The 25,287-nt window shown below is 40.2% G+C and overlaps 1 long non-coding RNA gene across 3 annotated transcripts in view; it reads left to right on the top strand.

Annotated features, from left to right (window-relative positions):
* The window catches only part of LOC121831073 (uncharacterized), a 65,599-nt gene extending 43,399 nt beyond the window's left edge, over positions 1-22,200 (top strand). Inside the window, exons 1-5 of one of the 3 annotated variants that reach the window (XR_013052677.1) lie at positions 2,390-2,503; positions 4,453-4,576; positions 18,770-18,948; positions 21,249-21,658; positions 21,758-22,200. This is a non-coding gene — a long non-coding RNA (uncharacterized LOC121831073). Of the gene's footprint in view, positions 1-2,389; positions 2,504-4,452; positions 4,577-18,769; positions 18,949-21,248 lie in introns of those variants that run through there. The other 2 variants (XR_013052675.1, XR_013052676.1) reach the window with 2 other exon arrangements.
* The last annotated feature ends 3,087 nt before the right edge of the window (positions 22,201-25,287 follow it).

Here is a 25,287-nt window from a genome sequence, read left to right as displayed (position 1 = left end):
CCACACACAGAGAGAGAAAAATTACCAGACGCTAGCACAAAGATGCAAACACTCACCTTTTCATGTGGGCCTCTCTGCCAGCTGGACCAGAGGTGAGACCCAAGTCTCCTTAAAGATCAGGTTCAGTGTAGCAGGAGATGGGAACCTAATTGCAAAGTCTAGGGAAGGAGCAGAAGTGAGGAGGCAGAGGCCAAGGAAGACATAAAACATCCTTTTAGATTGAAGAAGCCAGTTACAGCTGGCCGAAAACATCTACCAGCCTTCAGCTTTCCATAAGAAGAGCCGCTGTGGGTTAGAGCAAGTGGGAGAGGAGCTGGGAAGGCAGAATGCCACTTACTAACTAGCCCAGGGTGGTTTTACCATTGGAATTTTGGGTGGTAGTCACCACTTTCTCCATCTTGCTGTCTCTGCTGTTAATGTTGCCATCATCTTTTTGTCTCCCCTGAAGGACACTTTCATTAACTGCTAAGCAATCTGATGCATCTCTCAAGATGCCTTGTATCTGTGAGAGGTCAGAATCCAACCACCAAAACCACACACACACACACACACACACACACACACACACACACACACACACACACACACACACAAAATGAACATTTTGAAGGATGCCCAGGCCCAAGAGAGTAATGTGCTCTGCTTTATGTTAAAGTGTAGCTCTCTGCAAATAAATCAACAGAGAGTAAAGCAGAACCATCAGCTTTATTTTTAGATGTAATAGTTTATGGACACATAATGTTATTAATCTTATTGTTATAATCTGCCATTAATGTATGCATGATGATAATGATGATGCTAAGTTGTATGTCTCAGTTCTCTGACTGTGCCAGAGACTCTCCTATATATTCTCTGACTGTGCCAGAGACTCTCCAGACAATATTCTATTTATTTTTCACAATTGTCCTATGAGTTATATGCTCTAGGTGCCATTGTTAAAAGAGTGCCTCAGTGAAGTCTTAGAAATGGTAACGACCCAGTTTCTAGGTAATACTGGAAACCATTAGTGACAAGATCTAAAGCATGTTAAAGGGCAGCTTGGTATGATGTGCAGTGTGGTGGTCAGGGACAGAAATGTAGAAGTGATAAAGGAGGTGAGAACTTACAGTAACTTGAATCAAGGTGGAAGCAGTGGTTGATGAAAAATGTTCCCAATCTCAATAGGTCGATGACAAATAAAATTCAGGTTGATTTTCTGTAAGGTAAGAAGGAAACAGAAAGTCATGGATAGAAACCTGGATAAGATAAAGTCATCTTATTGTTGTGTAATATTAGTTTAAGATGTGTTCCATTTGTTTATGCTGTGGAATATTTGTTTAATGATGCAAAGAGGTGTTGCATTCTTTTATGCTGTATTTGTTTAACTCTGAAAAGTTGTGTTACTTTGCCTGTCTAAAACACCTGATTGGTCTAATGAAGAGCTGAATGGCCAATAGCTAGGGAGGAGAGAGAAATAGGTAGGGCTGCCAAGCAGAGAATAAATAGGAGAAGAAGAGGGAAGAGCAAGAAAAGGAGGGGATGAGGACTCCAAAAGCCAGCTACCCAGCCACCCAGCTGGCCACGGAGAAGGAAGAGGAGAAAGACACATAGAATAACGAAAGGTAAAAAGCCCAGAGGACAAACATAGTTAAAGAAAAATAGAATAATTTAAGTTAGAAAATCTGGCTAGAAATAAGCCAAGCTAAGTCCTGGCATTCATAAGTAAGAAAAGTCTTCATGTATTAATTTGGGAGCTGGCTGGTGAGCTCCCAAAAGAGTAAAACAAAAACAAAAACAAAACAATATCTTATATTTTTATTGTGAGCAGAACAACTTTGAGGAGGATAATAAAGATATTAGCTCTGGACATATTAAATGAAGGTGTTTATGAAATATCCAGAATGTAGCATTTAGTGTCAATGTCTGGTCTAGCTATATAGATTTTGAAGTCATCACAATAGATTAGGTTACTAAGGGAGAATAGGGAGAACAAAAGTTAAAATTCTGAGTCTTCAAACATTCAAATATTTAGAAGTCAAGGGTCTGAAGAGGAGCCAGAGAAGAAGACCAAGAAGACACCACTGAGGTCGAAGAACATCAACAATGTCGAGTCCTTGAGGTCAATGAAGAAAGTGAATCAGTGCAGAATATGTGATTGCCTCTAAAGAATGCTGCTAAGATCTTACATTGTAAGTTGGATTCAACCAACTACTAATCACTATTCATCTTGACAAGAGCAGTTTTATTAGAGCTGGGCAGAAATGTGAAAACCCGATACAAGAGGGAATAGAAGAAAGAATTGGAGACAGGAAACACAAGCCATTCTTTCAGAGAATTATAGTCTAAAAAGTATTCAAAGGGAACAGTAAATTGAGAGAAATGTGGGTATGAAGTTTTTCTGTTAAATAGGAAAAGTTATACTATGCCCAGTGTCCATGGAATGTTCCAGTACAAGAGAAGAGTGAAGAAGAGTGGAGAGAATTTCCACTGAGATGTCCTTGAGTTGGGACAGTCACTAAAGTTTGTGAGTATGTAAAGAGCTGCTGTGGGTTTCTACTACACCAGGTACCAATGGTTGACAGAAAGGAGTTAGTAATGAGGGCTAAGATGTGGATAGACATAGGTTATGAAAGCTCTCTGGTCTCTTTTAGAGAAATAGAAACCAAGTTTGTCAGCTAAGAATAAGAAATGAAAAGGAATTGCTAGAGAATAAGTTATAAGGTTAACTTACCTTACGACTTTTATTTCTGTATTTGATAGTGAGTGCATAATAGAAAACCATACCAAACTTAGTGTTTCTCTGTCTACAACAGCATCAGTCAAAACTTGTTTTTCTCATACTCCAAGCAGTTCTCCAGTGGACACCTATGAAGTGTCCTGCACACTGATTCAATCCTGGTACTATTTGCTTAAAGTTAGAGTCAGAGTCCACAACTTAGGGCCTCAGTGACATAGCACATCATCTCACTTTACAGATGCCAGTCATTAACCTGGGGCTTTTCAATTAACAGAGTGGCTGGAAATTGGAGGAACCCACAATCCTTGTGGATTATACCAACTGGTTCAGGTTCTGCCATTTGCTGAAATGGTTTTAAAAACACAAAGGATCTTTATTTATTTTAGCAGTTTATTATAAAAGACATTCCAAAAGATACAAATGAAAGGCAAATATGGAAGCGATACATTGGGCAAAACAGGGATGGAGTTGGGAGTGGTATGCAGTTTGCAAACTCTCAAGAGAATGACCTCTATGCTCCTCTACCTGTTCAGCACCCAGGAAGCTCTCTAAACTATGTAATTTTTACCTTTTTAGCTTACTTTACAGAGGCTTCATAATGTAGACATGATTGGTGAAATCATTGACCATTGATGAGCAACTCAACTTTTAGTCCCTGTCTGCCTCCAGGGTCACAGGACTGAAAACATCAATGTTTTAATGACATGGCTAGTTCTGTTGGTATCATGCCCCCATTCTGAGGCTGTCCAGAAGCCCTCACTGTCAGTCATTTCATTAGCACACAAGAAGTCACATTATCCCTTTGGAGATTTCTAAGTTTTTTAAAAGATGTATGCCAGGAATGAAGCAAAGAACAAGATGTGTTTTTCTTATAAATCACAAATCTCACAGACACTAATTATTTTATGGCATAGAATATACCATGGAAAATAAGTGTGATGATCTTCCTGTTTAGTCAGATGCATTTTGGACTCTTCCCCACTGGGAAGCATATGCAGCTGACATATTGTGTTGCCTTTCACTGCGTGCCATTGGCTTCTTATAGGACCCAAGTGTGAAGCCTATGAGTTTGATTGCATCACAGGAGGGCACCAAAAGCTACTGCTGCAAAATACTCTTAGGGCAAAGGGCCTCTGGGGTCTGGGCATGGGAACTGTATAGCATTTGCCTGGTTCTTGCTCTTTAAAAAAATGAGGTGGTTTTTTTTTTTTTTGGTCCATTTTGAATTGGGTATTTCCTATTTAAAAGTCCTGTGGATTTCACGATGGTGAGTGTGAAGCACAGCTTAAACAGAGATGTAAAAGGCTGCATAGAAAAGGGAAAACTGAGAACACAAATGTATTTCAAGGAGACGCTGCTGGGAGCAGCTGTTACTGCATTTTAAAGAGCCACTTATTTTAATTGAGGGGGCAATAGGATAATAATACTGTGCAATAATGATGTGTCGTCGTATAAGGCACTTGGAGACCTCCCCATGCATGATGCAATGTGGTCCCACATGGCTCCCAAACTGAGCCAGGTGGATCTGCCTCCGTTTTGCTAAGTGAATGGAAATAGCTCATGGATTTAGCATGCTTTGCTCAAGAATATTTTGAGAGATACCTGCCTCTAGACTTCAGAAATAGCCATGGAAATGACTGACCATGTAGGTATAAAGGCTGTTGGGTGATCCTTCACTTCAGAGGGCAGAAGTAGTCAGGAGAGCACTCAGCTACGCATGCAAATCTGTTTCTAAGGAATAGATTAATGGAGCGGAGAAATACCAGAGACCAGGACAAGAGTGGAGTCTTCTGAAAGTGACATTGAACATGGATCTCAAGCAAGAAGACAGCTTAAAAATATAAGACCATAGAATTTGAGGTAAGCAAAGTAGCCTCTAAGGTAACTTAACTTAGGACTGGTTCATACCCCTCTTAACTCTTTGGAATCTGTTTCCAAAGCAACTTCTCTCAGGTATGGTCTCTAAGAAGCTGCTGGCATATGGACAAATCACTGCAGGCAACTAGGTGAATGGGCAGAGAAAGAGCAGGAGGTGGTTAATTCAGGAGACAGATCCTCAAAGTCATCATCTTGGTCCAACAGTGCAAAATTGAGTTCTTCTCTGACAAGGTGAATTCAGAGCTTTATCAATGGCAAATGACTTTCTTCCCAAATTATCTAAGACAAATGTTTCTCTAATGTTAATCTGTGCATGAATCACTCAGGGCCTTTGTTAAAATGCAGATTCTGATTCAGTGGGTCTGGAGTCAACTTCAGGACTCTGTGTTTTTATGATCAAGCAGGTGAATATGGTGTGCTTTGAAGACCACACGGTGAGGGCTGGAGGAGAAGCAATTGCCTAGCTCTCCACTGTTGTGTTAACTCAATTTCCTCCCCTACTGATTGTTTGGTTGTACATTATCTTCTCTCAAGGAGAATTCATTTGCATCAGGTATTTTTAGCTGCAAGGGTCCTCTTGATGAAGCATTAAGTAGGAACAGTTCCTTTTTCCAAGGGATCACATTGGTTTCCAGGGATCACATCCCCCCAGCCTTTTACCAGCTTCCACCTCTTGGTGGCATGACCTTTCTTCTTGGGAAGGTCATAAGCTCTCTGTCCCCAGGTTTTCAAGTATAGGAATGAGATGAGTAACCCTTGCCATATTTACGAGACAGAGTGGTGGTGATCATATTAGTTGATGGCTGTAAGACTGCATTACAAACTGCAAAATACATCTTTCAAAGACAATAACCTTACCCTCCTGCTATCGGTAGCCAGTATTGAAAGTTGAGGCCCCACCTTGCAAGAAAGCGTTGGTGAATTTGGGATGGCACTGCATTGGTACTGTGTGATGCCGACATTAGGCAGAATACTTGTCACTGTGTGCTGGCATGCTTGTGTTCCCTTAGTTACCAGGCTTCTTTCTCTCCGCCCCCCTCTTTCCCCTCCCTCTCCCATCCTGACCTCTGTTGTTCTGACCTTTCTCTGTGAGCTCACAGTACATCACAACCTCACACCCACACTCAGGGAAGGTTAGATTGTATTGAATGATTCCTGCTGGGCAAGCTATCATGTTTGAATCCTGTTTAGTGCTTCTCATATGTGTTTCTTGAAGATGTCAGAATATTAAGCATCATTTGCATTTCTGAGATGAGCGCTTACATCATTGGCCCTGGTTCCCACAGCTAGTGAGCAGGTCCATAGAACTCAGTGTATCTGGCTTCTAAGCGTGCCTGGATTTCACTATGACAAGCTGTTACCTCTCCTTCATGCTCTGAGACTGTCTCTATGGCATTCTGGTGAGGAAAATAGTGACAAAGCATTTGAGGACAGATGGCCCAGTTGTGAAGGTATGGGGTTACTCACCTCCATATCATGAGGCTTCAATCTGAGCAACAAGAACAGGCCTCCCGCTTTTCTGGAAGGGGACTGTATTCGGTGACAGAAGGAGAGCAGTGGGTCCCCTTAGGGGACTGTACCAGCTGTCACTTACAAGAAAAAGAAGAGCCAGTATCAGGTGTGAGAGAGGTGACCTCCACTCCTGCATAGGAAAGAGGTGACTGAAGAACAAACCATGAGGAGGAAGTTGAGGGAAGTCCATGTAAATGGGATTCCTTGGGGAAGGCCAGGGCGGTCAGAGCTGCTCTGAGTATTTATCTTCCTAAGAGTGGTCTCCATCCTCACCAGGATATCTGTACTTGTTAGTCACATTGCATTTGTCTTTCTCCTGCAAACGTGCTTTGTGGGATGTGTTTTATTCACAGTAATTCTCCCAAGTGTTATTTCCGTGATTTATTGCCCCGTGGCGTTTATCTCACCCTCCCAGTTTTACCTTTTCTTCAACTATGGTCTAACATTTTAGAGTTTGACTTTCTGTATTCATAGACGAGGATATTTATCTTCTTTTCATATTTATTCCAGCATTTGTCTTGTCCCAACATGTTTCATTCTCAGAATTTATCTCTCTTATTTGGAAAATATGTCTCAGAATATAGTCTTTTCTTTTCCCTGCTCAGTCTTTATTTGTTTAATATTTTACATCTTTCCTGTGTTTTCTGAACTTGGGCTTTCTAAAGGGGCATTCTCTTGGGTAGAAGAGTCTGAGCTGTTTGCAGCAGAGGCAGGCTTGGTACAAATGGCTTTACATTGTGCCCACCTCAATTTTTCAGTCCATACAAATGGGGGATATTAAGCCCAAGAGATAAAGGGTGATCTCTGCTTTGTCTCAGAATAGCTCTGGGAGTGGGCAAGGATGAATATTGAGTTTGAAGGCAGTAAAAGGGACATTCTGCTAAGGACACAGTCCCGTTTTTCATTTTTTCTTATCAGCTTTGTAAGGAGGGCAGGTCTGCTTGAGTCATGTTTCTCTAATTTTCTTTTTGAGAGATCTAGACAGCTGCAGCTTCCTCAGCAGTGACTGCAGTTAAAACATGAGCATTCTCCTAGCTTTTAATGAGCATGCACATATATGTGCTGGAATCGCTGTTTTATCAAAAGTGATGGTAATACCAATTACAGACATTAACATTTCAATATCTATATCTGTAGTTGGTGGGCATATCCACATATCTTTTCGCCTTTGATACTCAAGCAAGCCATGCACATGAAAATTGTTGTTCCATTTTCTAGTGGGAAACTGAGACTTGAGATTAAGTAGGGCCGTGTGTATCAAAGTGGCCAAGGGCTTGCCTAAGCATTCGTGAGACCCTGGGTTCTTCCCCCAACACCTCACAAACACATAAGAGTGGGGTTAAGTGATAACTAATAAGCATAAAAATGAGCACCAGAATGGAGTTATTTAATGCCCAGTTTTGTGTCCTTTCCAGTATCACAAGGTCTTTAGTATTGGATATGCAGTTACGACTCATTTCCCATTCATTAGCCTTTCTCATGTACACCTCTTTTTCTACTCCTTCATCTATTTTTAGCTCCCATTTGCCCCTGGCTATACACTCTAGCCCAGGAACTTTCCCTAATGCCCATGACGGCCAAGATGGCTGCAGTGGGTGGATGGTAGCTGTTACTACTTTCTAACATCATTAATTTCCAAACTCTTTTCATACTCTCCAATCTAAAATGCTTCTTTCCTTCCTGGTTGTCTGGAGCAGGGATTCTTAGCTTTTTTCCATTCCCAATCCCCTTTTACTCAAGAAATTTTTGCATGACCATGGGTATTCAGGTATACAAAATAAATATGTAAAGAAAATACTGATAACAAGCCTTAAAGAATTTCATTCTAAGACAATTATTTAGTATGCATATAATTTTACCATTTATGAATGATGAAAATACATTTACATACTAATGAGATTCTTCTACTTATGTTTTTATTCCTTTTTAAACTTTAAAAAATTAATTAATTTTTTTCTTTTGGGATAGGGCCTCATTTGGCTAACCTGAAACTAGCTATGTAGAGCAGGCTAGCTTTGAACTCACAGAAATCTGCCTCCTTTTGCTTTCCAAGTATCAGGATTAAAGGTGTGTTAACATGTCCCATCAATGCTTGTTTATTTTTTTAGAAAGTTAAATTTTGTGTAGTTCATGAGTGCAATAAATATGCCCTGTCCACAAGACAGCATTTATGACTGCCATTTCATGGAGAAGCCTCCATCTTTCAGCTCTTAGATACTTTCTGCCTCCTCTTCAGGGATGTTCCCTGAGCCCGGGTGGTGATGGAGATAATATTAGATGTCCTGTTTAAGGCTGACCTCTCAGTTCTCAATCTCAGCATCCTGACTGGTTATGCATCTCTCCATTAACTGCTGTCTATTACAAAATACGTTTCTCTGACCAAGGCTGAAAGCAGCCCAGGTTTATGGGTATAAACATAAATATTTAGATGTTAATTTGACAACATGATCATTCTAATACCTGAAATAATTCAAAACTGTGGGAAAAGATGTGAAATGTCATTTGCTGCTATTCGTTCACTTTAGTTAAAAGGACAAGGGGGCTGGAGAGACAGCTCAGCAGTCAAGAGCATGTACTGCTCTACAGAAGATCAAGGATCAATTCCTAGCACCCAAGTTAGGTAGCTCACCAAAGCCTGCAACTCCAGGACCAGGGTCACCTGACACCTCTGGCATGGCAGGCAGTAGTACTCATGCAGACAAACCCACCTGCAAACTCACACATAGAATTAAAAACAATAAAATAAATCCTAGAAAAAAGCAAGTTTCTTCATACCCAAGGTGTGCAGTGGGTTCTTCGAAACTGAGGACTGGTAGGTGGGAATTAAACAAAGGGTGGGCTTTGGTGGGTAATATAGATGTCAGACCTTATATGAGTCAAACTCTTTTGTTTCCCAAGGAATTCAATTTAAACAAGCTTGGGCAGTATGGGAAAGCCACTTGGCCATTATGAGACTATAGATATCACATGCCAAAGACTAGATGCTGACTGGGCTCTTCCTTTCATCATGTTCCTTTATGAATGTCACTTCCAATTTTTCATACTAGCTTTCTCCATGAGGCCAGAGCCATGGCCACGGGCACTGCTAATGCTCGTGTCGCCTTATCTTCACTGCCAGACTTGAAGAGAATCTTTCCTTAAATTAATTTCCAAAGGCCCCAAAGAAAGATTCTGATTGGCTTGGCTTGGGTCACATCATCAACTCTGTGGCCCTGAGCATTCAAGAGCACACTCATCCAAGGGTGCAGTTTCCAAGTAGTCCCATCAGAGGAGCAGAAAAAAAAACTGCAGGAAAAAACAAACTTCCCTCCACAATACTTAAGAAGGAGAAAATTTCCTTTGTTTACTGAATGGCATATTCTAGTTAGGATGGAAAAAATCATTAACAATGAAGAATATGTTTTGTAATAGCAAATTCTTTTCTTTCCTAGTTAGCCCCACTGTAAGCATGAAGCACTTTGTTGTAACAGATGATAAAACTCAAATCAATAACTGCCAAGGCTCCATCATATTGCATTATTATTTCCTATACTCAAGACTCTTTTCTTCAAGGCTGTTGAGCTCTTTAAGCACAAAAAGCAATTATATCTTTGATTCTGAGGCCAACTCCAGCACTAGAGTGCAGTAGAAAAATTTCCCTAATGATGTGAATAGGGAAGAGAAAAAGAAGGAGAAGAGAAAGGATCCTTGCGTGCACATTTTTTTATCACTCAGTGGTGAGATACGATCTGTGATACAAACAGATCTGATGATTCATAATACAAACAAATCCAGCTCAAGGCAGAAGAATCAGGGCCAAATGGGATTCCAAAAACACCTCTCTGTTGCTCAGAAGAAGTGGTTTAGCCTTTTGGAGAGAATTAGATTAAGCTTTACAAGGAAGTCCACCTTTCAGTTTTTCCACAGAAACTCTACCCAGCAGCCTCCAAAGAGGAAACAGCATTCAGATGATAGCTAACAGGTGGGAGGGGGAATGTTATCCTGCTTAGAGGGCATTATCCCTTCATGACTTCCAAAAGAAAAAAAACTGCATGAGTTCAGAAGGTCCAATGAAGGTCTTCTTCCAACTCCTCTTCATGTTGTAGAATATTATTTTAAGGCATATCACTTTTGTTTATATTGTATTTGTTTAAGTTTAACTCTGTGAAGCTGTGTTACTTTGCCTATCTAAAACACCTGATGGTCTAATAAAGAGCTGAATGGCCAATAGCAAGGCAGGAGAAAGGATAGGCATGGCTGGCAGGCAGAAAGAGGATAAATAGAAGGAGAAATCTGGAGAAAAGAAGCAAGAAGTAGCCAGAGAAAGAGGAGGACTCCAGGGGCCAGCTGCCCAGCTACACAGCAAGCCATGGAGTAAGAGTAAGACTTACAGAAGTAAGAGAATGGGAAAAGCCCAGAGGCAAATGGTAGATGGGATAAGTTAAGGAAAGCTGGCTAGAAATGAGCCAAGCTAAGGCTGGACGTGCATAAGTAAGAATAAGCCTCCATGTGTGGTTTATTGGTGATCTGGGTGGTGGGCCCCCCAAAAAGAGTATTTAAACAAACAACACCTTCATAGAAAGATTTCCTTCACATAGTTTTTATATATTTATAAGGAACAACCTTTTAATTCATATTTAAGAATATGACTTTAAACTCAAATAGTCTTTGGAATAGGATAAAGGAGTTTACAATAAAGACTAGGCTAACTGTGACTGATGGAAAAAGAGGTGTAAAATAGAAGTGTCAGGTGCTGTGGACCAAAAGGAGATCATGGAGAATGCTGTTATATCCCCTTCTTCAGAAAAGCAAAGGAAGGGAAAACTGAGCCAGCTCTGATCTGGGTTCTTGCAATTTTAACTAGCCTGACAACACACAAAAACACTCCTCTGAATGTCTGGACCTTTTGCTAGAAATTAAAATAAGCAAATATTAGCAAGCAATCTGACTCATTTTTAGTATATCAGAGTTTTAAGAGATACTACTTAGGTAGGGGTTGGACTTTACACTAAACCCTAAGCCCTGCCATATTGGTGAGGATTAGCTTTTTAGTGAAAATGAAAATCAGGTCATTAGGAGTACATTTTGGCTTAGTGTATCTCTTATCACAATAATGTTACATAACAAATTCAGAGGCATAAAAATAAACTTGCATCATTGTTCACAGGTACATGGTGTGATGCTTAATTTTTTGCATCAATTTGTCTAGGCTACAATGCCCAGTTGTTTAGTTAAATGCCAGTCTAGATGTCACAGTAAAGGTTTTGTCACAGTAAAGGATAGATGTGATTATCATGTATAATCATTAGATTTTAAATACATCAGCCTCCATAATATAAGTTGGCTTCATCATTTGAAATCATTTGAAGGCTGTAAGAACAAACACTGATTCTGTAGGATTCTATTTCAAGACAATAATATTAGAAACTTTGTCTGTGTTCTCTACCTTCTAACTTATCATGTTAATGTTATATATGCCAGCCCCCTAAATTGAGTGAATTGATTCCTTTAAACTCCTGTGTGTGCATGCATAGTCTAGATGATATTGTATGTATACACATGTATGGCATGTAGGAATATCCACCTAATACACATGGTTAAATGGGCCATTCTGTGGGTTTCAGCTGAAACTCTTCCCCCATCTTGCACCTCCACTGGGCATGATCATGGACCTGAGTAATGCATGCCTATGGCTGGTCTCTTTGGCCCCAAAAGCTGGTTCAAAATTATTCTCAGGGCAGAAAAGGTAGGACTGTCTCCTTGTAAAGCAAGCCAAAGAGTAGAGGACCCCCTGAAAACTTGGTGTTTAACCATCATGTAGAAGTCTCACCATAATCACAAAGGCCACTTCAGGGCCAAAGAATAAACAGTGGATTCCACCTGTTAATGGGAAAAGTGATGAAGTTACATTGCAAAAGGTGTGGATCCAAAGAGATTATTCATTGTGGCTATTAACGAAGTCAATGTAAGACCTCTGTAAATCAGGCCAGTCAAGTCTTAGCCACATTGCTGTTGTGAAGAACGCAGCCTAACCCAACAGCTACTAACACTACTGCTTGACCAGAGCATGTGGCTGGCCTCTGAACTTTCGTGAGTATTATTTGCACTGAAGTTATAAAAAAAAAAGAAGTGTCATCCTGTCAAATGGTCTGCAAATTAACAATGTATTGATTATATAGCTTTGTTTTGAAGCAGCTCTCAGGTTACAAAAGATTTTTACATTCATTATGGGTTTTAATAATAACTGAGACCAGGGATATAGTGAGTATATAAATGGTACTAAAGAAAAAAGTGAAAAGGAGAGGGAGGGGTGAGGCAAACAGAGAGCTGAGGCTTGGAAGCATTTCGGCCTAGAGACAAATAATAGGATGAGTATGTGCATGGGGAGTTCTGTGAACCTGGGACAAGTCTGAAATGGATTGGAGATGGCTAGAGAGTAGATGAAGATGACAGACGATCTAAGGAGGAACATGTGGCATCAACTCCTACAGCGAGCAAAACAATATCTCCCGAAGATGAATGCCAGGAAGAAAGTCTTTGCGGGTGTAAGCAAAAGTATATTAAATGTGGATATGTTTTTCTTTGTTTTGAATATATTTCTTTCTACACTTTCCTGTTTCTTAGAAAAATGGAGCAATGGCCAGAGAACAAACGGGAGTATAATACTGAAGAGAGGACAGGGAAAGGGCTCCTCTGCAAATGACTCCATCAGGCCACCAGGAAGATGAGGCTGTGGGGTCAGTTGGGAGTGATCTGAGCCACACGGGTCCAGAGTCACATCAGAGCTCCAGTCAACCTGTGAGCTTGCCGACACCTGAGGAAAGGAAGGCAAAACCTGGCCTGTGATAGTCCCAGCCAAGGTGCTCTCTGAAGTGACAGGAGGTTTTGTGTTCAGACTTTGAGCATCACTGCCCTTGCTGGCTTGATGATGGAACTCACTAACAGCTGTCCCCAGAATAAGGTCAAGAGTTAAAAATGTGCCCAGGAGGGTTCTGTCTGATCACAGCATGTGCACACTTCCAATTGCTCAGGGACATAAGGGCCTCTGAGTGACATTTGTTAAACATCAGCAGGGTCTCTAACAGAGTCCCCATCCCAATGAAAGCTCAGGTCCCAGCCCTGAGAAACCTTCAAGGTAGAGAGTAAAATGGGAGGGAGGCTCTGGGCAGCACAGTTGCCATGAAGTCAGGCCAGACTTCCACGGTTACTGTGAACAGTCTAAGGACAGATGCTTTACCAACCATCTCCTTGGAAACTCACCAGCAGTCAGGAGCCAAAGAGAACCCTAGATTGTAGCCTCTTAAACTGTGGGTTGTGACCCCATATATCACGGAGGTCATAAATATGGCAACAGTAAAAGTTCATTGAATGCACAGTGACCAAAAATTAATTCAAAATCGAATGTGTAATAAATTGCAGGTGGGTCTGGCAGAGCTTGCCCATAGTTTACATGTGATTTTAGTATAGAATGGGTTCTTAGCACACTGTCTGAGCATTTTGTACTGCATTATTTTGCGCTGCATTTGCTATCATGCCATTGGACACTGCCTGCAATGTCTCAGCTTAGCTTAGATACTACTGTGTGCTATGAATTGTGGTACTTTCACTGTGCAAAGTCCTCTGCACTTATGGAAACATAGTAGTTACTGATGGAAATAAATGCTTATAAATATTTCTGTATTGTTGTTCCTCATCACGGAAGTCCCAAATTAGCTTATCTTTGGTTTGTATTGTGATAGATTATTTTTTTATTATTTTAAAAGTCTCTGTTTGAGTTGGTGATTTGAATTTCCACCCAAAAGTTGTTAAATGACTTTTGGCCAGTGATTAGACTATCTGGCCACAGAGAAGAGCAAGCACAGGATGACTTCACTGGCATTGGGAACGAGAGGGAGAAACTTAAGCAATACTGATAAAAAGCATATTTAAACAAAGATATAACAACATTGTAAATCAGCTTGTCTACTTTAACTGCCATTCCTTCTTCAGAACCATGGAGCAAGTTTTAATAACTTAGGTGTCCTGATTTGTGCATTATATGCAATACATTAAGAAATTATTAGAGCATAAATATAGTTTCACTATTATTCTCTATCCCTCAAAAAATCACTGAATTATGAATATTTGCTTAATTCTAATTCAGGTATGGTCATGTATAAAGAAATAACATGGTATGATTTTTATCTGCCATATTTCTTCCCATAGCATTGGAAAGATCAGACATGCACTAAAAATAGATAAAGAAATTTGAAAGGCAGGTTAAACTACAAGGTAACAGGTTTTATCTGTAAAAGTGTTGAGAAGAGTGGTCCAACAAGGCTAATGGGGGATGAACTAGAAGAGTAGAACTTTGTTAGTCAGAAGACAAGGGAAAGATTGAATGAATAGGACATCAAAAGAGAATTAAAAGTATCTTCAAATAAATGGAAAAGAAATCATACCTGAAAAAGAGAAACACTTTAAAAAAAATTAAAACCCTAAGTTGTTGGGTGAGTAGAAAAGAAACAAAGAAGAAAGGTGTTTATAGTGGTGAATTCTTTCCTCCTATAGTTAGTCCCATTGTAGGGATGAAGCAACTTGTTATAAACGATGATAAAACTCAAATCAATATCCATCTCAAGCAATCACATTGTGTTGTAATTTCCTATGCATGAGACTCTCTTCCCTCATGACAACTGAGTTTTTTCAAGTGGAATCTCATTATGTCTTTCTTCCAGAGGCCAACTTGAGTAGAATATGCTGAAAAATTTTCTTAGATGTATAAACAGGGAAGAGAGAAGGAGGAGAGAGAACTTTGTAGGCAAGTTGCTTACTATCTAGTAAAAATCAGGCATGGTATACAGAAGGCCAGCTTGAGGGAGAAGAATCGGGTCTAAATGGAACTGCAAAAGCATCTTTCTGTGGCTTGAGAGAAGTGATTTATTCTTCTGTAGAGAATCAGATCAAGCTTCATAAGGAAGCCAACCTTTGAGGATTCCCATGGAAACTCAGTGTGGCAACCCCCAAAAAGGATATAATGTTCATATCATAAACAGCAAGCAGGAGGGGGCACCATGCTGTAGCTTGAGATTACCAAAATACAGTGGCTCTTAAAAGAATAAACAAAACTGATGAATGCTAAGAAAAACAGATAAGCTTAATAAAATCAGAAATGGAAGAAGTGGCAGTATATTGGAAGCCTCAGAAATATAAAGGGTCATGAGGGATTGTTATGGATAATTATAAACCCATAAAGTGGATAACTAAGGAAATAACATTCATAGAAACATGCAACTGACCACGAATGAATCAAAATCAAATAGAAACAGACCAATAAACAGACAGGGAAATTGAGCAGAAATTAAAGACCCCTTGAGAAAGGAAAGTGCAGGACTAGACAGCTGCATGGCTGAATTCTACCATCCAGAGAACATGTAATTCAGTTATAAACAAGCAAACAAAAAACCAAGAATGTGTTCAAAATAATTTGATGAAGTCAACTTTACATTGACAAAAGAAAAATTCAGGCCAATATCTGTGATGTCCACAGATGAAAACTCCTTAGTCAATACAAATAAAACAAATTTGACCACACACCCAAAATGTGTACAAGATGAGCAATTGGGATCCACCCCTGGGATACAAGATTAGTTTCATTTGCAACTTAATCATGATGATTGTTAGAAAATGAAAGAAAAGGACCACATGATCATCTCAATAGATGTAGGTTCAGCAAAATCCACCCTTTTGTGATAATGTGTCCACAATACAGGCAGGGAAAGAAATTTTATCAACAGAAAAAAACCCACTTATTGGAAAGCCATAGATAATAGGATAGCAAGTTAGGAAAAATCAAAAGTTTATTTATTTTTTTATCTATTCTAAAGTGTACTATAACGGTAATCAAGCAAGAATACTGGGAAATATAGGAAAGGCTAGTATGGTGATATTTTATTTGTACTGAAATGTGATTTTAATTTTATATTAATAAATAAAGTTGCCCTGGGGTCAGAGCTATTAGAGCCATAGCAAGAGCGTGGTGGTTAGAAGAGCTAGGTAGATTTCTGTGTGTTCAGGGATACAGCCAGTATTGGAGACATATGCCTTTAAGACCTGGAGGGCGGTACTTACAGGTAGTGATGAGGCAGTCATGTGGTTGGGTTTACAACCAATGAGAAGGCAGAACAGAAAGAATATTTAAACACGGACAAACAGGAAGTAGCTCTCTCTCGGGGAAGCTAGGAGCACTGCAGGAGGTAAGATTTTATTTCTGAGCTCTGACCTCTCGGCTTTCTCTTTTACCTTGGCTCTGTGTTTCTTATTTTAATAAGACGATTGGTTACATCTACATCTGGCGCCCAACGTGACAAGAATCCATTAAAAACTGCTTGGGGCCAGCTCCCTAGCCGGAGCAGCCGGCTCCCTAGCCCCGGCCCAGGTCTGCTTGGGCTCAGGCTGGACTGTGAGCTGCTTGCTTAAAGCCAGTGCTACAAACAGCTCAGGCCTGCCCTGCTAAACAGGGCCCCTGCCTGTAAAGCCAAGCCTTGACTCGGCTCAAGTGAATTAGATACATTTTAAACTTACTAAAATAGGATAGATAAGGGAATTATTTTCTCTGATTTGTCAAATACAAATGGACTAGACATCGTTTAGGTATTTGTTACTTGTATATATTGTATATAGTTATTGTACTTTTGTATATAGTTTTTCTTTTGTTAGTTATAACCTTTTGCCTTTTTTCTTTTTATTAAAATAAAAAAGGAGAAATATGGTGATATTTTATTTGTACTGAAATGTGATTTTAATTTTATATTAATAAAGTTGCCCTGGGGTCAGAGCTATTAGAGCCATAGCAAGAGCGTGGTGGTTAGAAGAGCTAGGTAGATTTCTGTGTGTTCAGGGATACAGCCAGTATTGGAGACATATGCCTTTAAGACCTGGAGGGCGGTACTTACAGGCAGTGATGAGGCAGTCATGTGGTTGGGTTTACAACCAATGAGAAGGCAGAACAGAAAGAATATTTAAACACAGACAAACAGGAAGTAGCTCTCTCTCGGGGAAGCTAGGAGCACTGCAGGAGGTAAGATTTTATCTCTGAGCTCTGACCTCTCAGCTTTCTCTTTTACCTTGGCTCTGTGTTTCTTATTTTAATAAGACGATTGGTTACATCTACAGGCTAGGGATATACTAAGGAAGTAAAAGGAATTCATATTAGAAAGGAAGAAAATTTTCATGCCTGTTTTTGAATGGCAGGATCCTATGTGTGGAAAATGCTAAGGACTATATAGACCAACACACACACACACACACACACACACACACACACACACACACACACACTGTTGGAAACTAATAAACAATCACAGTTTATTGTAGGGTAGAAAATCAACATACAAATATTAGTCAAAGTTTCTTTACTTCAACAATTGTCTTAAAACAAAATTAAGAACATAAGTTACCCAATGACAGCGTGAGATTAGCTGGGTCCTAGAAAGAAAACAAGGTCTGTACACTGAGAAGATGAAACAGTGATGGAAATAACTGAAGAATATACAACAAAGTGGAAAGCTACTTTCAGACTAGTGTATCAGATGGTGGCTACTTCTTAAATATCTTTACTACCAAATGAAATAAACAGATTCAGTGTAATTCCTATCAAAATTCCAATGTATTTTTTCTTAAGAACCCCACAGATCTGAAATTCGTATGGAACTACAACATATCTCACACAAAGAAATCACGAGAAGAACAATGGGGGCACACTATGGTTGATGCTAAGTTCTGTTAACAAGCTTAGCTGTAGCAATTACAGCAGGGCAGTATTGGCACACATACTGCTAATAAGTGGTGGGAAACACAGAAGGGAGCCCAGAATTAACTCTAATGATATATGATCATTTAAAATTTGAAGGTAGCCAAGAATGAAAAAGGGTAGTATCTTTAATAAGTGATTTAAGGAAAACTATATATCTGTATGCAAAGTATACAACTGGGTACTTACATTACACAGAAAAATGAAATGAAAATGAATTAGAGACCTGAAACAATAAAACTTTATAAGAAACTTGACACTGGTCTTGGAAGTCATGTATTGTGAATATAACAGCTAAAGCAAAGATTCACTAACAACAATAAACACAAACACCAATAGCATAAAACTTAAAGTAGTGGAAACAATAAAATGAAAAACCAAGCCTGAGTATTGAGAAAATGTTTTCAAACTATGTATTTGATAAGGGCTTAACAGTCAAAACATGTAGTGAATTCATACAACTCAATACCAAAAATATTTTTAAATAGACAAGAGCCTCAAATAAGCACACAAAAACATACTAACAGCTAGCCAGTGCATGAGAAGTGCTCAATGTTCATCATCAGGGAAATGCAAACTGGTATCACTGTGAGCAACCAACTCTCTTCTGTTAGGATGGTTATTTTTGAGAAGAGAGGGACACTAGCTATGTATGCAGAATGGAGAGAAATGCAAACCTTTGTACATTGCCTGTGGGAATGTAACTTAATGTTATACTAATGACTGTGAGGGACAAAATGACCCAACAAGAGGGAAATAATGGCAGGCACAGGAAACCTGGTCAACTACCTAGGACTAGTGAAGTCATGGATCTTAAAGGAGAACCCACCACCACTTTACTAAACGGGCACAGTTCCTAACGTCAGTCTAAATATTTGTTCTTATTTCTACAGGTAACTGAAGTTTTCATCAAGAAAACCTCTCTTTGCAACAGACTGAGACCACTAAAGAAAACCACAACCACCAAATGCAGGGTTGTAGAGCCCAGTCCCAACTGACATGTCTCCAACACAATGTCCTACATCTAAAGCTCAAACGACATTTCAGATGAGGAGGCAGGAATACTGTAGAGGTCAGTGAAACAGGAATACTAGAAATGTTAGAGAGGCTACCTCAGGAACATGGCTGCTTAAACATGATCTAAACAAGGATGCCACCAATGGACATGTTAACATGGAAGAGAGAGAGCTTATGAGGTCTCAACTCTAGACAACAAACTACAGTCAGCTAAAAAATTCTGAGAGCAAGAAATAGTCTTCTCTAGGAAAGAGCACACCAATTGGCTATCTAATACCAAATGGTCAGTCCTGAAAACATACATACAAGTAACATTACATAGACTGAGCAAGTTGTATTTATACATTTAGAAATACCTCCTCCACACAGATATATCATCAATTAAAGAAAAGGAGGCCATGACTTTGAAAGAGGGCAGGGAGAGGTACATGGATGGATTTGGAGTGAAGAAAGGGAGGGGGGAATTATGTAATTACATTATAATCTCAAAAAATATTTAAAAAGGACTGTGAAGGAAAATAAAAATGAGGTTTACTTAAAAAAATAATAAGCATAGAATTACCTCATGATCTGACAATCTCTCGTCTGGGTTTATAGCCCAGGAAAATGATATCAATTCTTTAAAGAGAAGCCTTCACTCTTATGTTCATTGCAATACAATTTGCAATAGCCAAGCTATGGGAAAAAAAGTGTCTGTTGATGGATGAATCGATAAAGGAACCATTGTGTGTATGCACAATGGAATGTTGTTTAGCTTTTACAGAGAAAAGAGATCCCACCATTTGCAATGGACTTGGAGGATATTATGCTGAGTGAAATAAGCCAGACACAGAAAGAATACATGACCTCACTTGCATGCCAATTACCAAAAAATGTCAAGCACATGGGAGCAGAGAGCAGTCCAGTACTTGCCAAGGCTCAGGGGTGGGAGATGAGAGTGATAGGCGATGCTGGTAGATGGGCACAAACTGTCAACTGTGAAATGAATGAATTCAGGGGAATCTAGTGACTAGCACATAACTGTAGCTAATAAAAATGTATCCTTGAAATTTAGGTTAAGAATAGACTTAGTATGCTTATCACACATAAAAATAACAGGATGAGGTGCCAGATGTGTTAATTAGCTTGATGGTGGTAATCACCTCACAATGTGAGTCTACATACATATATCAAAATATTAAGCTATACACATTGTGTATACATGGTATATACAATTTTTTGTTGATTATACTGCAGTAAAAGCATAAAAAAAACTGATAGAGAGGAATTGGCTTTTTATACTGAGACTAATGTGTCTGTGACATGGGTCTGTCTATGACATGCTTGGTGATATAAGACTAATTTGGTTGGAGCAAGTGTAGTATTTGGTTAACAGTTCACTGGGTACTTGTGTTAGTGAGGCTGGTTTCAGTCAGCTTATTGCGTTTTGAGGGCCAGAGTGTGGCATTAGAGGTTATAGTGTATGAAAAATAGCTTTTGCTCTACATCACAACTAACTGTTCATTTCTGAGGGATTAAACATGGGAAAGCAGGCCTACAGCTCGAGGTATGTGTAGAGGAGGGCAACCAAACAGACACGATGAGGAACTACCATGCTTCAATATTCCATACATTCATGGGTGGTTCTTGTGTGTCACCCTAGTGAGCTGATGAAAGCACACAGAGAGCTAGCAAGTGTACAGCTTTTTCAGAACTGGGCCATGACTGCGTCATAGTTCACCTGGGTTTCGATAACAAAATGCTGTAGGCTGCATAGCTTATAAATCACAGAAGTTCTCCCAAGGGGCCTGGCAGTCCGAGATAGGGCACAAGCAGAGTATGTTTTGGGAGGGCTTGTTTCCTGGCTTGTTGATGTTGCCTTCTTGCCACACCCACACATGGTGGCGGGACACAAAATTCTCTTTGGCTTCTTTGAGTGCTGATTGCCTTTGCAAGGTGCCTATTCTCATGATCTGATGGCCTCCAAACACTGTCACTTTAAGAATGGGGATTTAAATGAATGGATGTGGAGGGGCCGTCAACAAGCAGGCCTCAGTACCATGCAAACCAAACCTCTAGTGATCTGTTAGAATGAAACATGAATAGAAAGATCATTTGAATAACTCTAATGTACTATATTTCAAAACAATGTTCCCATTCTGTCTGAAGTCAGTTAAGATGATTCTTCTGATCTCTTCCTAATTCCTCTTTCTATGATAATGTTGGACCCCAGGGTGGATCCTTCCATTCATCCAATTCTTCTCTGGCTACTTCTGGGTTTCAGTCACTCAGAAAAGCAGGCTGAGCCCTCCTTTCTCTTCCCTTTAGATTCATTTAAATTATTCATTTGCCTAACTGTTTTTTTTTTCTTCCTAGGTGGTACCAAGGTAATTCTCAGACCTGCCAACATTGGAATGATCACACGTTCTTAATCAGTGGAGTCCAAATTGAAGGTCTTGATGCTTCATTAGAAGCTGTATCCCCTGTGATTTGCTTAGCACCTCTGAGCTGCTTAGTGTTCTCTGTTTGGAAACAAGACTCCCACATGTACCAAAACTTCTTCACGGGAGAGGCTGAACCTGGGTCTGAAATGACACTTTTGGATTTAAATCCCAACTCTCTGGAGATCAAGGGTCTCTGCTTTGTCGGCTGTGGGCTGGGTGCCAGGATTAGGCAGCCGATCTGGATGTATGGCATGGCAGCCGCTGCTGTGGAAACTTGTTCTGTGCTTAATATCAGTTCTCAACTGGTGGCGACATTTTGGGAGGTTATAGAACCTTTAGAAGGTGATCCCAGACTCTGATCCTGCTGCAGTACCTCCAGCCTCATGGTGGACTCTATCCCCTTTCGCTGAATTTCTCCTTCTTTTACTTGCTTCTTGTCAGGTATTTGGTTACAGTGATGAAAAATGTAAGTGATACAGAACCAAAGACTCAATGTGAATGGACTAAGGGGCTTCATCAGGGATGGTGGTGGGCTTTGAGCAAACAGGAGTTGAAGGGATAAATCCATGTGAGACCAGACCGTGGCAAATTTGTTCAAGGTGGACTTGTTCAGTTAGTGTTTGCAAATCAGTCATGACCAGCAGAGTCAGAGGGTAAGTCAGCAGAGGCCAGGAAAATGTGGCTTGCTATCCCTATAAAGAGAGACATCATGGTGAAGGTCAGCTGTGGCCTCCCTTGAGCTGGTCTGGAGCGTTTCTGAAGTCCATGTGTTCTCAAAACAGTCGCTTTGGTCTTTTCTCCTTTGTTTGTGTGAAACAAAGGTTCTTTGCCTTATTTCATAAACTCAAACAGAAGTGGTCAAATAAAAACATTCCCTCCAGCAACTCTACAGGACTCTCCTTCGCTCATTCTAGAAGTTTCCTGCATGTGTACTGGGCTAGAGATAATCTTGCTGCAAGTCCCAGGAGAGGCTCAGCACCCCCTCATAGCATGAATCTGCTGGCTGCCATCATTGGCGTTTTTCAACTAGTTGCTTGGGCACAGACTCTCACTCTGAGTCCCTTCTGTCCTTTTAGGACGTTCCGCTTATATTTCGTTCTTAAACTTTTCACCCTCATTAAATTATGCTCCGATTTTTGGCAAAGCCCTGTCCCTAGGGGGAATTCTTTAAAAGTCCCACATTGAGTTAAAATAAAATCCGTCTTTTACAATTACAGCAGTAGCAGACCTTCCCTGTATTGAAAGTCCCTGAGTCCATGCAGCCTTACCTAGCCCATGGATGCTTCCGTTTGATACCCAAAATTATCTTTTACTGAAAACACCAGGGAGGCTGGATTCTAACTAGTATGTTCTTTTAAATTCGCTTCACTTCTTGGACAGAATCAGCTCATTATAAATCCATTCCTTGCCCTTCATTTGAAGGCAAGAGGGACCGGCCACGCTTCCTGAACCAAAGCTGCTACATCCTTTCAGCCCTTTGAGCTTCTGATGTCCTGTCTTGCATTTCTACTTCCACCTGCCAGGATGGAGAGAAAGGACCTGGTCCAGGATGACAATGCTTTCCAACAAGGAGCTCCGAATACCTTCCACTTTCACCTTTATTCTTTTTCCACCTAGTAACCTTGATCTAGCCACAGTATTGGCCAAGTTTATCTTTTGTTATTGATTGCATTTTTGTAACACACACACACACACACACACACACACCTAGTGTGGTGTAGACATTACCGATGGATTGCTGCTATAACATTATTTTACTAGGTCATAAAGCCACTAGAAATGTATGTAACTGCTAAGACTATGAAGAAATTGGAGACGAGCTAGGCTTGCAGTGCATTGGAGCAGAGTCGGGTTAGAGGCTGGAGGTCTGTGTTGCTGAGGCTTTTCTTGCTGGCAACACTTTGGTCCCTGCTGGTATCTGCTCAACTTGAAATGATCTCTTGTTCCTTCTGAAGCTCCAGCAGATCTCTCTGGAGCTATGAATATGACAAGGGGGTTGGAAGCAGAGCTAAATTCCTTCATTCAAATATTCATTCATTCATTCACTCAAATGTTTCTGAAGCCCTGTTTGCTGCCTCACTGCAACCCCTTCTGGCCTAATAGGAAAAGGAAACAGATTTTTAATATAATGTGAAAATAGGGACACTATTTTTAAAAAATGGCTGTGAAAGGCATTGAATACAGGGCACGTTCTGGAATGCAGATGGGCTCAGGGACAAGAAATATTTCACAGAGAAGATAGGATGATTCACACCCCTGCCCCACGACACCACACATGAATTGTACTTTGGGGGTGAATGGGAGTTTGCAACATGGAATTAGTTGATTTGCCATCAATATGCCAAATAGCTAATAGCTAGGTAGGAATGGGTGCCCAGCATTGAAATGCAAAGATCAGAGTCTTAAACCTGTATGTACTTATAGCTAAATAATTTGGGGTTTGTATTAAAATGTAGATTCAAATGTAGATTCTTTCATCTGGTTCTGGGACGAGGCTTGAGAGACTAGCCTTTCAATAAATCTCTGGTTAAAGAATCATTCTGTTATCTTTTATGTCTCTTAGTAAAAATAAAACACTCATATGTGTCTTTATAAAAACAATCTTTAGAAATAATACTAATTCTCAACCTAAACAAAAATTGCAAGAATAACACGAGGAACCATTGAATGCTCTGTGTTAAATGTTTCATGAAAACGCAAATTCCTCTGTTATTTCTCTTCCGCCGTCTGCATCCCATTGCATCTTTTCTGCATAGCCATGGAGGGCATTTTCCAAGAAAACTGTTTAGAATTGATCTCATCTGTATCCTGCCACTCCTAAAGTCTTCAGGGAAGAGGATACCACATTTGTTAGGATCAAAAAACCAGCACTGAAACAGTACCTTTAGCTAGTGAGCAGTCCACATGTAAGCATTTTCATTCCAGTCACGCCTTTTGTAGCACTTTACCCACTTCTTGGTCTAGGATCCAGGCCAAGGTCAAGATTTGCATTTGTGTCTCTGAGTTTTCTTTAATTTGGAAAGGTTGCTTGGCTGTTTATGCTTTTCTTGACCTTGACCATTTTAAGTAGTATGGTGCAGTGATTATATAGAATGTCCTTCTATTTGAGATGGTCTGATGTTTCCTGTTAATTAGATTCAGGTATGAACTGTTGGCAGGGCTATCAGAGAGGTGGTATTGTGACCCGGACCACGTCTTGAGTCTAAAGGATGAAGCCTGTATACCAATACTGGCCACTAGCGTCTCAACCAAGTACTCTTGCTGCCAGGAGCTCTGCGTGCCTCAGAACTATAAGGTGCACTCTGGCTGGGAAGGACATGTGGAATTCTAGATTCACCTAGAAAGTTTGGATGATAAATCTTCCCTCTTTCAGCTGGGCCTTTGTATTTTGTCCTTGTTATGTGTGGTTGTCCCTCACATCACACATGTGTCTGGCTTTGGGCTGTCTCTTTACTCTCTCTAGTCCTGGCCATATTTTCAGGATGGAAACTGAAATCTGGACTTCTGTAAGATCTGCCTGGCTTCTTAAAGTTCCAAGGACTGTGTTCCACTGGTTGCACTTGTCACCTCCGGTGGCCTTGTCCCCCTCCTGCACTTTTCTTCCTTCCTCAAGTCCCTCCCATGTCGTCTGGATACTCTAATGTCTGAGAAGCCTTACCTAGATTTCAAGTTGAGGAAGTTCAGTGTTGATGTGGAGCTAGAGGGGAGAAGAGGACATTAAGATTTGTCGACAGGTGCAAATTGCAATTGGGCAGGAGGAAGAAGTTTTCACATTCTACGACGCAGTAGGGTGCAACAATCAGCAAGAATGCAGCTTGCATTTCTGAATAGCCAGAAGAGGGATTTCAAATATTTTTACCACAAAGAAATGATGGCGTGTTTGAGGTGATGGGTGTGATAATTACTCCGATTTGATCATTGGACAAGATGAACAGATATCACAGTAGGAGATTTTACTACTTTAGGTAGTA

Source organism: Peromyscus maniculatus, chromosome 7, assembly GCF_049852395.1.
Source record: "Peromyscus maniculatus bairdii isolate BWxNUB_F1_BW_parent chromosome 7, HU_Pman_BW_mat_3.1, whole genome shotgun sequence".
In the NCBI taxonomy this organism is placed as follows: Eukaryota; Metazoa; Chordata; class Mammalia; order Rodentia; family Cricetidae; genus Peromyscus; species Peromyscus maniculatus.
This window is presented reverse-complemented; position numbering and strand designations above follow the sequence as displayed.